General features: G+C 53.5%; 1 protein-coding gene across 3 annotated transcripts in view; it reads left to right on the forward strand.

The window, feature by feature from the left end:
* The window catches only part of IGF2BP1 (insulin like growth factor 2 mRNA binding protein 1), a 38,141-nt gene that overhangs the window by 3,458 nt on the left and 18,505 nt on the right, over positions 1–16,178 (forward strand). The gene's annotated exons all lie outside the window — the stretch shown is intronic.

Raw genomic sequence — 16,178 nt, forward strand, 5'->3', positions numbered from 1 at the left:
CAGTGTTTTATTCTGTCTTACTCTGCTTTACTCTGCTTTATTCTGTGTTTTAATTCTGTCTTACTCTGCTTTACTCTGCCTTACTCTGCTTTACTCTGCCTTACTCTGTGTTTTATTCTGTGTCTTACTCTGCTTTACTCTTGTTTTATTCTCTGTCTTACTCTTCTACTCTGTCTTACTCTTACTCTGTCTTACTCTTACTCTGTCTTACTCTTACTCTGTCTTACTCTTACTCTGCCTTACTCTTACTCTGCCTTACTCTTACTCTGCCTTACTCTTACTCTGCCTTACTCTGCTTTATTCTGCCTTTTATTCTGTTTCATTCGATTTTTTTTTACCCCAGCCTCTGTTTCAAACCCAGTGCTTTGGGGGTTTGGTGTTTCGTATTTTTGCACCACAGAAATTGCTCTTTTTTGGTATTTTTGCCTGTTCAGAGCTGTGCCATTAATTGCCTGTAACGAAATCTTGACAAACACGAAGGGAAGGGCCAGTGTGATTGCTTTCTTTGTCACTTTGAGTCCAAAAAAAATGTCCTTTTTTTTCCTCCCCCACCTCCTGATCCTTGGATTCTCTGAATGAAACCAACAACAAAATCTTGGCTATTTGTTTCCCCCCCAACCCCCCATGAAAATAAAGATCCCTGTCTCGAATGCTGAGGCAAATTATGCTTTTAATCCACTTTTCAAGCTCATTCTCCCTTTAAAACAGCTCTGGGTCACAAGTTTATATCAGTAAAGTAAATTAGCAACACCCATGTTTGCAGCAGGGGCTGGAAAATGGGGAAGGAGGAGGAGGTTTTTTTTTCCCCTAGGGGAGTTGGTTTGCTCCTAATTTTTGTTGCTCCCCAGAAAGGGGCAACGAAAACTTCAATGCTTTAATCCTGTAAGCCTTCCCCAGCTCTGAATTGAGAGCTCCTTGCTCCTGGTTTTCCACCTCTGGGAACTGGAATGGTTTGGGAATGAATATATTTTGTGGGTTCTTCAGTGAAGAGGAACACCCCCCCCAAAAAAAACACAAGGGAGGAACCACCCCCCCTAGAAATATGTCATTAAATTTAGGCATTGATCATTTGCTCAGGAAGTTTTGATCCAGGAGGTTTTACCACAGAGATAATTTAATCAATGTGGAAATAATTGAATCCATTGTGACAGATCTGGAGGAAAAATGGGGTGGGGGGGTGGGGGGGTAAGGAAAGAAATATATTGACTAATTTAAAACCTGACAAAAAAATACTTTGGTTGCCCCTTCCTAGTTTGGAGCCACGAGTGGGCAAATATCACACACACACACCCCCCCAGAGTCTGCCATTTCGCTGGCAGCTTCAAGTTTGGGAGCTTGTAGACTCAGCCCCTTGGAGTTGCCCTCTCCTGAGAGCTTGGCTGATTTCTTTTGTAGCACCCAGGAGGAGAGAAGAAATCAAATCTTCCCCAAGTGAGCCTCGGTGGAAATTGCTGGGGCTGAGTCCCCCTCTCCTCTTGGGATGTGTTTGTGCCTTTGCCTTGTAGGTTAACTTCTCCCTCCCCAGGCAAACAGAGATATGGCTGGGGGAAGGTAGGGTTAAAGTTCTGCCTTTGAAAGTGGAAACCTCTCAGAACATAAGAGAAGAGAATTAGGTTTTTGCCCTTCCCAGCCCAATTCCCCAGCAGTGTTAATGTTTGCCAGAGTTACTGGGAGGGTTTGGGGAGGGGGGAGGGAGAATTCAGGCTGCTTGAGTTTACCCCCAGGTTGCCTGTGGGGTTTGCAGCTCCAGGCTGGAGCAGGAGGAAACATCTCCAGCCCCTTTTTGCCTGCTGGGGTGCACCACCTCCTTTCATTGAATCAGTCAGGGTTGGAAGGGACCACAAGGATCATCTAGTGCCAACCCCCCTGCCATGGGCAGGGACACCCCACACTAGATCAGGCTGGCCAGAGCCTCAGCCATTTTCTCCCCACTGCTGGGAAGTTTGGGGTGGAGGATGCCTGCACTGATGCAGGTGGAAAGTGCTGTTTGGTTGGGTGTTTTTTTTTTCCTCTGCTTCTTTTAATGACATCCCCGAGTTTTATAACACACTTTTGGTGTGGGGAGAGGTGGGAAGCTGAAGCAGACAAAGCTAAATAGCCAGGGGATGGATGCTGGTGTCTCCCCTTCCCAGACATTAAGGAGTAGAGTAGGAGATGGGAGGGGGGAAAAAAAACCAATTGAGGAGCCCAAAACCTGAATGTTGCACATTTCTTCTGGATAAAAAAGCAGCCTTTCAAAGAGGTTGCAGAGACTCCCCTGGGTTTTGTTGTTCTTGGGTCATTTTTTCCCCAGGAGGGAAGCTTCTCAAAAGTTTGGGGTGGAAAGTCTCAATTCTATTTTGCTGTGACCCAGAGGCATTTGGAAGCTGGAAGGAGGATGTGTGCTCCCAGTTCTGAAAGAGCACTTGGGGTGCCTGCTTCTCTGGGTCTGTGGCTGGGAGGGGTTGCCAGCTGCCCCCCTGATAAAACTGGGGGCTGGGGAGGAGGAGCTGGGAGAAGGAGTTGGCAAGGTCTGCCCTTCGTCCTCGCTCCTTGCTGGTCGATGGGTTGGAAACTTTGTGCACTTCTGAGTTCTTAGTCTGCCCAAGCTGAAGCGTAGAAATGACCTGAAAGGGTCCTGAAGGGAGTAGCTGGGTGGGGGAAGAACTGCACTTGTCCAGAAAAGCTAAAACAATGCGAGAGTAGAGGAGGTGGGAGGAGAGAAAAAACACAGCAGCGAGAGGGTCGGTGTCCTGCATCGCCCTGCATCCACGTGGGATGGATTTAACTGCTGCAGGGAGAGGCATGAGGAGTGCTGAGGAGGCAGTTAGGGAATCGTCTGCTCCCAAGGAATGTGGGAAACAAGAAGCCCAGACCCATGTGGGGCAGTTTGTCCACCTGGAGATGAGTGTGGTGGCTTATCCCTGATGCCTTCCCCGGGCTGTCTGCTCATTCCCCCTAACTGTATGAACCCTGCAGGGAATGGAGCTCAGAAAAAAAACCTCTGCTGGGCTTTACCTGACAATTCCAGCTTTTATCCTGGAGTTTTTGGTGCTGGGAGGGATTGCAGGAATCTCAGCTGGGAGGTTTTCCTCGTGTCTTCAACGTGGCTCTCACTGTCTGTCCTCATCCTGGTGTGTTTTCTGGTGTGCTGTGCTGGGCAGCCTCAAGATTCATGTCCCAGAATGGGCTGGAGGAACGCTGGGGTTGGCCAAGGTGACCTTGGGAGGTCCTTTCCCACCCTAATCCTGCCCTGAGCTGAGAGCTGATGTCTCGGACCGAAGCAGGCTGGAGGTTTTACACTGCTGGTGCCTTGGTGGTGCCCCTGGGAAGCTGTGGGGGAGTTAATGGAAGGTTGTTTTAAGGTGGTTTTCTGCACAGCAGTGTGTCTGCTGCTCTGCTGGAATCAAGTCACTGAAGGGTGGTGGAAACCAGTTCCCTGCTGGTTTCTGTCCCGTGTCCACAGTCAGCTCTTGAAGATGCTGGAGCTGTCTTTGTGCTTTTTAGTATAGAGATTTAAAAGGGGGGGAAAAATGCTGCTTTAACTGAAACCTGCTCAGATTCCCCCTCCAGACAGGGATAACAATGGATGGGGCTGCCTGGAGAAGGTCTCACCAGGGTTGGGGTCCTGCAGCCCCTTTCTGGCTCCTGCCAAGCCCTTCCTGTCGGGGACGCTGCCTGACTTTTGTCTCCTTTCCCAAGGTTCGGCTTAGGAGCATCTGAAGCAACACAAGCTGTGTTTTGGTCTTGCTGTGGCTTTTGGGTGCTGATGCCTGTTTGGAGGGGAAGGGTTTGTGGAACCTCTGTGTGTTGGGAAGTGCTTTTTGGAAGCTGTTGATCCTCTCCGTGCCGCTGCTTCGACTCGCGCTTGCTCCGGCACAGAAGCTTCCCTGAGGAAGCTAATAAAGCCTGGCGAGCAGGAGGATGCTTTCACTGAGGTTCTGGCTGGAAATGAGGGGTCAGGAGCTGGTGGAGCTTGGTGGAGATGCTGGTCAGGGTGGGGATGGAATGGGAACAGCCAGGAGGGCAGTGCCAGGGCAGCAGCAGAAGGGTGAGAGCATCGCTGCCTCTGCTTCCATCCTCCTGACGGGGAAAAGAAAGCGCAGGGGGTGGGGGGGAAAGGGGGAGGAAAGCAACCAGAGCTGAAAAGTCTGTCCATCCCTCTCGGAGGAGCACTCCCAATCCATCAGGAAATGGGTCATTTATTTTGTTGTAACTGACACTTGGGAGCCCTGACATGGAGGGAGCTGAAATTTCACACTTTCCTGGCTCCCGTAACTGTCTGCCCGGGCCGGAGCAAGCAAATCCCTAATCCACGGGGGCATCCCTGACAGAACTTGGTCCACCCGGGTTCTTGGGGCAGACTAAGCCACCAGGTTTGAGCTTCAGGTGCTCTGAACGTGGTCCACCTCTCACCAAAGCAGCAGCAGCCTCGTGCTGCGAGGAACCGCTGGGAGCTGGCAGAGCTCCACGCAGCGCACGGCGAGATGCAAATCCCTCACGGGCCGGGGGTATTGCTCTGTGTAAACAGCACTTGAGATTCCAGGGAAATGGATTTGCACCAAAAAGGAGAGAAGTTTTGATTCCAATGGAGCTCCTGCTGGAGTTTTTTTCCCCCTTTAATTTCCACCACCCCCTCCCCCTATTTCTTTCTTTCTTTCTTCCTTTTTAATGAGGATGAAAGCGGAGATCCTCGAGGAGCAGCCTCCCAGACTGGAGTGTAAAAGAGGATGGGAGAATTTGGACCTAGAGCTAAAGGGAAGAAGAAACAGTGATAATAACAATGATACCACCAAGACCCCTCAGTTTTTCACCCCCAGTGGGAGGCAGGTTTCTCCCAACTTGTGTTCAAGCATCCAAATCTAAGCTCCCTGTCCAGCAGCAGTTAGCACCCAGCCTGGAAGTGGGTTGAAAAACTCTTTAACTGCTTGGGGTTCTCTCTTCTTCCCTGAGATTTAGATCCACCAGCTCACACCCAGGAGCTTTCAGCACTCCCAGTCTCCACTACCTCCACTCCAGGGTGGATTTGATGAGCCTTGAGGTCTTTTCCAACCTTGTTGATTCTATGGCTCTACCCTCTTGCAGAGGCAGCTGCTTGCCCCAGAGGGCATTCCTAGAATGGTTTGGGTTGGAAGGGACCTCAGGGATCATCCAGTTCCAGATGTGATCCCCCCCAAAGGGGGTTGTTGGGTGTCTGTGCTCTTTGCTATGAGGACATTGATGTGTGTTTTGTCACCTCCTGTGGTGCCACCCCTCTGGCATAGAAATATTGACAAGGAAAGGGATCAAATTCAGCAAAGGCTAAAAGGAAATGGCGAAGGACTGTTCAGGAGGGCTTGCAGGGGTAGGACAAGGGCAATGGTTTGAAGGTAGAGCTTGGGTTGGATGCTGGGGGGGGGAAGTTCTTGACATTAATTTTACATGATTAATGTTGTAGAGTTCCAGGAGGTCCTCTCTATGTGGCTGGCTTTGGCTGTCCTCCTGCAGCCCTGAGGAGCTGAAGACATGGGTTTGGTAGGAGATGGCCAGGATGGGCTTGGTTCTTGAGGTCAGGGAGAGCCCAGAGCTGGGCTGCACTTGGCCACTGCCTGGTCCTTAAGTGTCTGGATGCCTCCAGTCCCCTCTGCTTTGAGAAATCCATGGTGGAAGAGGGAGGAGGTCCAGGAGGTGTTGGAGATGAGGGAGATGGTGTAGCCTATGTAGCACAGAAAGTGTTCCTAGGGTGTGTGTGGCTCTGGGGGGACTGCAGAGGAAGCTCTTCCCAAGGAGAGTGGTGAAATGCTGGAAGAGGTTGCCAAGAGATGTGGCTGAGGCCCCATGCCTGGAGACATTCAAGATCAGACTTGCTGTGGCCCTGGGCATCCTGCTGGAGTTGGAGGTGTCCCTGCTGACTGCAGGGGGGGAGTTGGACAAAGATGACCTTTGTAGGTCCCTTCCAACCCAGTGCAATCAGTGAATTTACTGTGACCCCAGTCCAGAGCAGTGGGGTGCAGAGTCCCAGCAGCTCCTGCTGCAGTGCTGGGGTTGGTTCTTTCCCCTAGCAGATGTTCACTCCCTCAGCCTCTTGCTTTGGAGCTGAGGAGAGGTCAGGTTGTCCCAACAAAACCTGGCCTGGGGGTGGGGGAAGGGGAAGGAAATCCATGGGGGTGGCTGTGCTGGTCCCTTCCAACCCAATGCAATCTGTGAAGCTCCTTCAGGAAGAGGAGCTGGTGGCTGCCACAGGCTTTTAGGGAGCTGTTTGTTGGGGAGGTGTAGTTTCCTGAGAAGCCAAGAGCCTCATCTAAATAAAGGTTGTGCTTTTAGGCTGGGATTCACAAGGACTCCTTCAGGAGGTGCTTTGGAAGAGGGAAGCCACCCTTGGGAAGTTAGCAGGGCTGCTCAGATGGTAATGTGAGGCATGTGCTGACTTTGAGCCTAAACACACAACTTTGGATGAACTTTCTGGAGTCATTGTTTAGTGTTCAGTTCCAGCTGAACTAATAATGCAACAGATTGAGACCACATCTGGAGTATCTGGTCCAGTTGTTGGGCTCCCCAGATCGAGAGGGCCAGGGATCTGCTAGAGAGCGTCCAGTGGAGGCTGTGAGGATGGTGAAGGGAGTGGAACATCTGTGTGGTGAGGAAAGGCTGAGAGCCCTGGGGCTGGTTAGCCTGGAGGAGAGAAGCCTGAGAGGGGATCTGGCTGATGTTTGTAAACATCTGAAGGGTTGGGGGGGGCAAGAGGGAGGGGGCCAGGCTCCTTTTGGTGTTCTCCAGTGATAGGACAAGGGGCAATGAATACAATCTGGAGCCCAGGAGGTTCCACCTCAACAGGGGGAGAAATCTCTTTGTATTAAGAGTGATGAAATACTGGCACAGAGAGGATGATGGAGTCTCCTCTAGAGGATTTCAAGTTCTGTCTGGATGTGTTCCTGTGTGACCTGCCCTAGGGGATCCTCCTATGAGCACCTCTCCTATGAGGACAGACTGAGGGAGTTGGGACTGTTCAGTCTGGAGAAGGGAAGGCTCCCAGGAGACCTCATTGTGGCCTCCCAGTATCTGAAGGGGGCTCCAAGAAAGCTGGGGAGGGACTTTTGAGGCTGTCAGGGAGGGATAGGACTGGGGGGAATCTAACAAGTGGGGAGATTGAGATTGGATGTTAGGAAGAAGTTGTTGCCCAGGAGGGTGGTGAGAGCCTGGCACAGCCTGCCCAGGGAGGTGGTGGAAGCCTCATCCCTGGAGGTTTTTGTAGCCAGGCTGGAGGTGGCTGTGAGCAACCTGCTGTGGTGTGAGGTGTCCCTGCCCATGGCAGGGGGTTGGAGCTGGCTGAGCCTTGAGGTCCTTTCCAACCCTGACAGTTCCATGATTCTATGTCTTGGGGTGAAAGATGCTGCCTTCAGTCTTTAAGGTTTGCCACAAGGGGTTGCAGAGCACAGCTGGCAAACACCACCCTGGGTTCTGCACCTCCCCAGGCAAACCAGGAGGAGTTGCTTTGGCAGGGGGGGTTGGACTGGAGGATCTCTGGGGAGGTCCCTTCCAACCCCTGGCATTCTGTGACTCTGTGAAATTCCTCCTGCCATCTGAAGCCTCAGCTTGCTTGGGGCAGAGATGCAAAGTGGCTGTGACTTTTATAGGTGCTTCTATAAAAGGAGGACAATATTGGTGCCTTTAACAGCTGTGATTTGGATGAAGAGCTTCTCCTGGTGAGCCTTTACCCCACCCCCTTCAGCCCAGCGGCTGTGTGCCTGGCACAGGTATTTGCCCAGTGCCAGTTTCAGATCCAGCTTCCCCAAATGTTTGGCTCCATGCAGCTCTCAAGAGCTCCTTTCTGCTGCTGGTTTTGCACCAATAAAACTTGGCCCTGTGAATGTTTACTGGAAGCAGGCAGGAGAGAAGGGCACGAACATGTCTGGGGGGTGGAATTCACTTAGGGAAGGAATCCAGATCAGATATTCCCCTGGCTTTGTGCTGGATTTCCTTAATGGTTTGTTGAATTTGTTTGGTGTGTTGTTTGCTGGGTTGGCTTTCTTGTGTTGCCCGTGCCAAGGCAGTGGTGGGCTTTAAATGGCTTTGCTTTGGCATTGGTTTCTCCTCTGTAACGAGATGAGTGGCAGAGGGGTTTGAAAAGCCTCAGTTTTGCTCTTTTCCAGCTCCTGCCTTGGTCCTGCTCAAGCCTCAACCTTTCCCTTCTCTTACTCTCTTGTCAAAATAACCCAGCCCCAAACTAACAAACAGAGGATGGCTTCCCCCAGCTGGAAGCTTCACATCTCTGCTGCTGGTCCAGCTCCAGTGGGGTGATGGAGGCAGCTATGGAGGGGTTAACCCTCTCCAAACCCCAGTTGGATGCCTAAGGAGGAGCAAAGGCAGTGCTGGGATGCGAGGAAATGAGCTGAAGTTGTGCCAGGGGAGGGTTAGGTTGGATATTAGGTACAATTTCTCTCCTGAAAGAGTGCTCAGGCTTTGGAGCAGGCTGCCTGGGGTCCTCATCCCTGGAGGTGTCGTAGAGGAGGCACTTCTGGGTAGGGTTTCAGTGGTTGTGGTAGTTGGACTTGATCTTGAAGCTCTCTCCCAACCTTAATGATTTTAGGATGAGTGTGTATGCCTCATGGGTGCCACTGGCTGACCCAGCTGGGACTGGCCAAGGGGGGGTTGTTGGCACTTTTCTTCCTCCTTCTGAAGGGTCGTTTTTGAGGGCTGTGCCTGAGAAACCCGAGTCTCTTGGGGTTTGGTTGTGCCTTCTCAGAAGGGTTTTGCTGTGCCCTTTCTGAAGAGGAAATGCAAGAGAAAGTGAGACTGGTTTCAACCAGATTTGGTGGAGGGCTTGCTTTGTAGGTTGAAAATCTATGCTGGAAACGAAGAGGAAGGGGCCAAGAAAAAAGCCCTTCTGGTACTTGTTCATCTCAGCTTGATTCTTCTCTTGCCTTTCTCTCAGAAGCATTTTGATGTCACTTGCTGTTTCCAGTGGAAAACACACGGGTGTGGGCTCAGCCACAGCCCCTGGCTGTGACAATCAAACCTGCCCCAGGCCCCTGTGGCATCCTTGCCTGGAGCCACTGATGCTGATGCCAGGGCTGGAAGGAGTTTGGGGAGCTTCTCTCTGGCACCTGCTCTGGGATTTGTGCTCAGCACAATGGCAACGAGTGTGCTGCTCACAAGCCCAGGCTGATGGAGGTCTGAGACCCTGCTCTGACACCTTCCCACCCAAACTGGGAGGTCTGGCAGGTCTGGGTGATGGCATCAGGGGTTGTAACTTGAGTTTGGGTGGAAGGAGAGTTAAGATCAGGAGATGGTGTGATCTGTGTTGGAACTTCTGGATTCTCCCTGTATGAATCCACTGTGACCTGGGAGGGCTTGGGCTGAGGCAGCCACTGCACTGGGTTTAGCTTAACACAGGCTGGCACAGCCCCCCATGGAGGCTTAGGTCAATTTATGTCTGCTCTTAGCTGAGAAACCTCTACCTGCCCAGGCACAAAGGGCCACAGCCCTGCTCTGCTCTCACGGCACGGGGACATCGCAGCCTTCACAGCCACCGCTCCTTAACCTCCTCCTCCTCCTCCTCCTGCCCCACACCTCGGTCAGAAAGCTGCTCAGAAGTCACAAAGCAGTTTCCTTTCCTCTTCCTTTCTCTGTGCCATGTGCTTGTGCTCTCTGAAGTTATCAGGGCTCAGCCCTAACGGATCCTTTCCTTGCTTCCTCTGCTCAGAGTGCCACCAGCCCCTGGGGTGTGTGAGATCTTCAGTCCCCAGATCTTGGGGGGGGGAGGGGGAACACACTGAAAATACAGAGGAAAAACAGATGATCCTGGCTGCCTTTTGATCCTGGCTGCCTTTTTTAGGCAAAGCTACCTGAAGCCTCCCTGGGTGACAGCTGTCAGTCACCCTGGTACCGATGCTCAGTTATTGAGACGTCAGGGTGGTGTAAGACCAACCCAGGAGCACTTGGTGATGGAATCTGGGGCTCCCCAAAGCTGTGTGGGAGCTGCCTCCAGCTTCACTTGGCTGCTTCACAAAGCCTGAGCTCGTCTCAAAGCATTTCCTAGCCAGCAGCACCATCAGAGCCACTGGAAACCAGTCAGAAATGCATCCTGGGTACTGGAGGAGGGCAGAGGTGCCCTCTCTTGGCAAGGACAAGGAGGGCAAGAGGATGATGGATGGCACCCAGCTGGCCATCCCAGCACCCTCCTGAAGCCAGTAATGAAGGGTGGGAGCTGGTGCAACGGCTCTGTGGGTTTCTCACCATCTGAGCTTTTATTTTGTGTGCTGTTGGATTCGGGGGAGGGTGGCAGGAGAGCTGCTGGGCTAAAGACATCTCCTGTGCTGGTGGCTGATGTGGTAGCTCCTGGAGGCAGCTGGCTGAGTGAGAATCCTTGCTTAGGACCTTTTCTGTGCTGGAATACTGGGTCCAGTTCTGGGCTCCCCCAGTTCAAGAGAGACAGGGAACTGCTGGAGAGAGTCCAGAGGAGGCTACAGAGATGCTGAGGGGCCCTGGAGCAGCTCTGTGAGGAGCAAAGGCTGAGAGCCTGGAGGAGAGCAGCCTCAGAGGGGATCTGAGCTATGCCCTGACAGAACTAAAGGCTGGGGGGCAAGAGGCTGGGGCCAGGCTCTGCTCAGTGATGCCCAGGGACAGGACCATGGGCAAGGGACACAAACTGGAAGCCAGGAGGCTCCACCTGAACAGGAGGAGAAACTTGTTTGGTGTGAGGGTGCTGGAGCAGGCTGCCCAAGAGGTTGTGGAGTCTCCTGGTGTGGAGAGCTTCCAACCCCCCTTGGGCATTGTGCTGCTGTGGGTGCCCTGCTGGGGCAGGGGGCTTGGATTGGCTGAGCTCCAGAGGTCCCTTCCAACCCCTACCCTTCTATGATTCCATGAATGAGTTCTCAGAGGCTTTCCAAAGGATGCTGATGGACAACTCATTCTTGGCAGCTTGCTGGCAAAATCTCATCAATTATTCGGTGTGATCCTCGAGAGCTTCCAAAGGAGCTAATGGGGAGAAACCAATTAGACAGATTGATTAGCCCAAGATCAAATTCTGCTGGCTGAGATGATTGATGGGGAAGGATTAATCACGTCCTGCTTGCTTGCCAGAGAGAACTACTCGCCGAGGCGACTGGGTCTGGCTGAGGCTCTTCCTGTGGCTGCTGTGCTGCTCCAAAATCCCCTGGCCACTTCACTTCTGCATCCCTCCAACCACAAGAAGCCAAATAACTTTGGTGGCTTGGCCTGGTCTCCTCAGGAGTGGCCTCTTGGGTCGTTGCTCTTCAAGGGACGGGGGCAGCTTTTCCCTCTGCTTTTCCTTTATGCTGCTGCTGCTTTAATCTTGTCATTACCCATATTTGCATATTCCTTTCTCAACCTCCTCTTTCTTTTATTCCACCCCCAAATCTCTTTCCCATCAGCCACCCTGCAGCTCTGGCTTTGCTCTTGCACAGGCGCAGATGGGGCTCTCTGCTCCTGCCTCGCTCGGGTCCCCCAAGTGCGCAGCAGCCGCTGGCCACGGAGGCTTTTCACTGCTTGTGTGGGCCTGGAGAGGTTGTTTCTTTGGGGAAGTTTGGGGATCTGAGGGCAAGGAGGTCGCTGGGGGGGGGGGAAGGAAGGAGGGCAGCAGCTTGAAATGGACACAGAATGCTTTGAGAGCTGAGGAGTTTGGTGTGCTGCTGACGTTGAGGTCTGATTGGAGAAGGTGTCTTGGAGGCAGGGGATGGTTCTCAGGGAGAGCTTTGCTTTTTCTCTATGGGGGGCAGGGAAAAGTCATTGATGTTTTCTTCAGCAGGCTGCAAGCCAGGTCCCTCTTCAGGATGCTGAAGCAGGGCACCCACAGCAGCTTGCCCAGGAGCACAATGGCCAAGGTGGCTTTGGAGGTTCTCCAGAGAAGGAGACTCCACAGCCTCTCTGGGCAGCCTGCTTCACACATCCTCACACCAATCAAGTGTCTCCTCCTGTTCAGGAGGAAGCTCCTGGCTTCCAGTTTGTGCCCATTGCCCCTGGTCCTGTCCCTAGGCACCACTGAGCAGAGTCTGGTCGCAGCCTCTTGCCCCCCAGCCTTTAGCATTGCTCAGCTCCCCTCTGGGGCTGCTCTGCTCCAGGCTCTCAGCCCCAGGGGCTCTCAGCCTTTGCTCCTCACAGAGCTGCTCCAGGGCCCCTCAGCATCTCTGTAGCCTCCACTGGACTCTTTCCAGCAGTTCCCCATCTCTCTTGAACTGGGGGAGCCCTGAACTGGACCCAGGACTCCAGATGTGGCTTCACAAGGGCAAGAGAAGAAGGAAATGCTCCAGAAGCTCAGCCTGGAGCTGCTGCACCTCCAGGAGGAACTGGGTCAGGAAAGCCTGGATTCAGAACAAAATTCCCATATCTGCCTCCACTTAAGTATGACTCAAACCTGAGTAATGGTGCACTTGAGGAGGGAACTGGGACTGCTGGTCCTGCTTACTCATCATCTGGTGAGTTTTGGTATGTGTTTTTTCCTGCCTTGCCAGGGTGTGAGCCCTTCCCCGTGAGGAGCTCGCGTGCCTGGTCCTGCTGGGAAGTCCAGGTGTCAGTGTGCTCCATGTGCAACAGCCAGCTGGCATGTGGGCAAGAGGAGAGCTGTGTTGGCTGGGAAGGGCATGTAGGAGGTGGCCAAGCAGAGGTGAAGTGGGTGAAGAAGCCTTGGAGGCAGATCCCTTTGGAAGACGCAGAGAGGGCTGGGCTGCGCTCAGAGGTGTGGTTAGGGATCTGCTGAAGGCTTCCAGCAGCTACCTCCTCTTTTGGCTTTCTGCTTCTTTGTCAATGGATCATAGATTCAGAGGATCATGGAGTGATAGGGGCTGCAAGGGACCTGTGGAGATCCAATCCAAGCCCTCTCCCAAAGCAGCATCACCTAGGGCAGGTCACAGAGGAATGAATCCAGATGGGTCTCGAAAGACTCTTTGGTCAGCCTGCTCCAGGGCTCCAGCACCCTCCCAGCAAAGCTGTTCCTGATGTTGAGGTGGAACTTCCTGGGTTCCAGTTTGTGCTCACTGCCCCTTGTCCTGTCACAGGACACCATTGAAAAGAGTCTGCCCCCTTCTTCTTGCCCCCCACCCTTTAGCTCTCAGTCAGCATTGATCCCCTCTTGGTCTGCTCTTCTCTCCTCCAGGCTAACCAGCCCCAGGGCTCTCAGCCTTTCCTCATCACACAGATGTTCCACTCCCTTCATCATCCTCACAGCCTCCATTGGACACTCTCTAGTTTATCCTTGTCCCTCTTGAACTGGGGAGCCCAGAACTGGATCCAATACCTCACCAGGGCAGAGCAGAGGGGAAGGAGACATTCCCTTGACCTGCTGGTCACACTCTTCTTCATGCCCCCCAAGATACCATTGACCTTCTTGGCCCCAGGGACATATTGCAGACCATCATCAATATCTTTATTGATGATCTGGGTGAGGGGATTGAGTCCATCATCAGTAGATTTGCAGATGACACCAAGCTGGGGGCAGGAGTTGATCTATTAGAGGGTAGAAGAGCTCTGCAGAGGGACCTGGCCAGGCTGGACAGATGGGCAGAGTCCAAGGGCATGAACAAGTCTGAGTGCCAGGTTCTGCACATTGGTCACAGCAACCCCAGGCAGTGCCACAGGCTGGGGGCAGAGTGGCTGAGAGCAGCCAGGCAGAGAGGGACCTGGGGGTGGTGATTGACAGCAGCTGAACATGAGCCAGCAGTGTGCCCAGGTGGCCAAGAAGGCCAAGGGCATCCTGGCCTGCAGCAGGAAAGTGTGGCCAGCAGGAGCAGGGAAGTCATCCTGCCCTGTGCTCAGCACTGCTCAGGCCACACCTGGAGTCCTGTGTCCAGCTCTGGGCTCCTCAGGTTAGGAAAGAGGTTGAGCTGCTGGAAGGTGTCCAGAGAAGGGCAAGAAAGCTGGGGAGGGGTCTGGGGCACAGCCCTGGGAGGAGAGGCTGAGGGAGCTGGGGTTGCTTAGCCTGCAGAAGAGGAGGCTCAGGGGAGACCTTCTTGCTCTCTGCAACTCCCTGCAGGGAGGTTGGAGCCAGGTGGGGGTTGGGCTCTTCTCCCAGGCAAGCAGCAGCAGAACAAGAGGACACAGTCTCCAGCTGTGCCAGGGGAGGTTTAGGCTGGAGGTGAGGAAGAAGTTCTTCATAGAAAGAGAGATTGGCCCTGGGGATGTGCTGCCAGGGGAGATAGTGGAGTCCCCATCCCTGGAGGTGCTTAGGAGGAGACTGGATGTGGCACTTGGTGCCAGGGTTGAGCTGATCAGATGGTGCTGGGGGATAGGTTGGACTTGGTGATCTCTGAGGTCTCTTCCAACCTGGTCCATTCTGTTCTGTTCATGGAGAGCTTATTGCCCAGCAGGACAACAGGAAGGAAGCTTCAGGGCTAAAATTGCTGCTTTGTGGAGATGCTGGCAAACTGCAAACCCCATCAGTTTATCGAGGAGAAGGGTGGTGGGGAGGGGGTTGGGGGGGGTAAAAAAGGCAAGTTAATTTCTGCTCCAACTTTTCTGCAGGTCCCCCTGGCAACGTTTGTGTCTTAGCAACCACATTTTCCTCTTTAAAAATGTTTGAAACCTTAAAAAAGTGAAAGAAGCAACCCCCCCTTAAAAGAAACCCACCCAAAACCCCTCCCAACAACCCCAAAACCCAACAAAAACCAGCCCCCCACCCCCCAGCCCCCCCTTCCAACCACAACAACACGTTAAACACGGGATTAAGTGCTTCCCTGAATCAAAGCCTAACTAGATAAATGAAATGCTGTTAATTGAATCAGGGATGCACTGTGTTTGCAGCCCCCAAATTTGCATCCCATTTGCATTTGATTGCAAAAGCCATCAGGGAGTGCTGTGCAGTTCCAGGAGATCCCCTCGGTGTGGCTGCCTTTGGCTGTCCTCCTCCTGTCCCTGAGGAGCTGAGCCCCATGGGTTTGGCAAGAGGTGGCCAGAGGTGGGCTTGGTTCTGGAGCTTAGGGGAGGGCCTGGAGCTGGGCTGAGCTTTGCTGTCAGTGCTTGGTCCTTCAGTGTCTCGGTGTTGCTCATCCCTTCTGCTCTGAGGACTCCATGGTGGAGGATGGAGGGTTTTAAGGCCAGGCTGGATGTGGCTGTGAGCAACCTGCTGTAGTGTGAGGTGTTCCTGCCCAAGGCAGAGGGGTTGGGACTGGCTGAGCCTTGGGGTCCCTGCCCATGGCAGGGGGGTTGGGAACTGGCTGAGCCTTGGGGTCCCTGCCCAAGGCAGGGGGGTTGGGAACTGGCTGAGCCTTGGGGTCCCTGCCCATGGCAGGGGGCTTGGAACTGGCTGAGCCTTGGGGTCCCTGCCCATGGCAGTGGGGTTGGAACTGGCTGAGCCTTGGGGTCCCTGCCCATGGCAGGGGGCTTGGAACTGGCTGAGCCTTGGGGTCCCTGCCCATGGCAGGGGGTTGGAACTGGCTGAGCCTTGGGGTCCCTGCCCAAGGCAGAGGGGTTGGGAACTGGCTGAGCCTTGGGGTCCCTGCCCATAGCAGGGGGTTTGGGAACTGGCTGAGCCTTGGGGTCCCTGCCCATGGCAGAGGGGTTGGGAACTGGCTGAGCCTTGGGGTCCCTGCCCATGGCAGTGGGGTTGGGAACTGGCTGAGCCTTGGGGTCCCTTCCAACCCTGACTGTGATTCTCTGGAGGAGGAGGGTTGGATGCTGGGAGGGAAATTCTTAGTGCATTCCTAGAATGGTTTGGGTTGGAAGTGACCTCAGGGATCATCCAGTTCCAGATGTGATCCCCCCCAAAGGGGGTTGTTGGGTGTCTGTGCTCTTTGCTATGAGGACATTGATGTGTGTTTTGTCACCTCCTGTGGTGCCACCCCTCTGGCATAGGAAATGGATCCAATTCAGCAAAGACTAAAAGGAGATGGTGAAGGACTGTTCAGGAGGGCTTGCAGGGGTAGGACAAGGGCAATGGTTTGAAGGTAGAGCTTGGGTTGGATGCTGGGGGGGGGAAGTTCTTGACATTGATTTTACATCATTAATGTTGTAGAGTTCCAGGAGGTCCTCTCTATGTGGCTGGCTTTGGCTGTCCTCCTGCAGCCCTGAGGAGCTGAAGACATGGGTTTGGTAGGAGATGGCCAGGATGGGCTTGGTTCTTGAGGTCAGGGAGAGCCCAGAGCTGGGCTGCACTTGGCCACTGCCTGGTCCTTAAGTGTCTGGATGCCTCCAGTCCCCTCTGCTTTGAGAAATCCATGGTGGAAGAGGGAGGAGGTCCAGGAGGTGTTGGAGATGAGGGAGATGGTGTA

This window comes from Melanerpes formicivorus, unplaced genomic scaffold (assembly GCF_026170545.1).
Source record: "Melanerpes formicivorus ecotype bairdi unplaced genomic scaffold, bMelFor1.0.p_v2 SCAF_100, whole genome shotgun sequence".
NCBI lineage: Eukaryota > Metazoa > Chordata > Aves > Piciformes > Picidae > Melanerpes > Melanerpes formicivorus.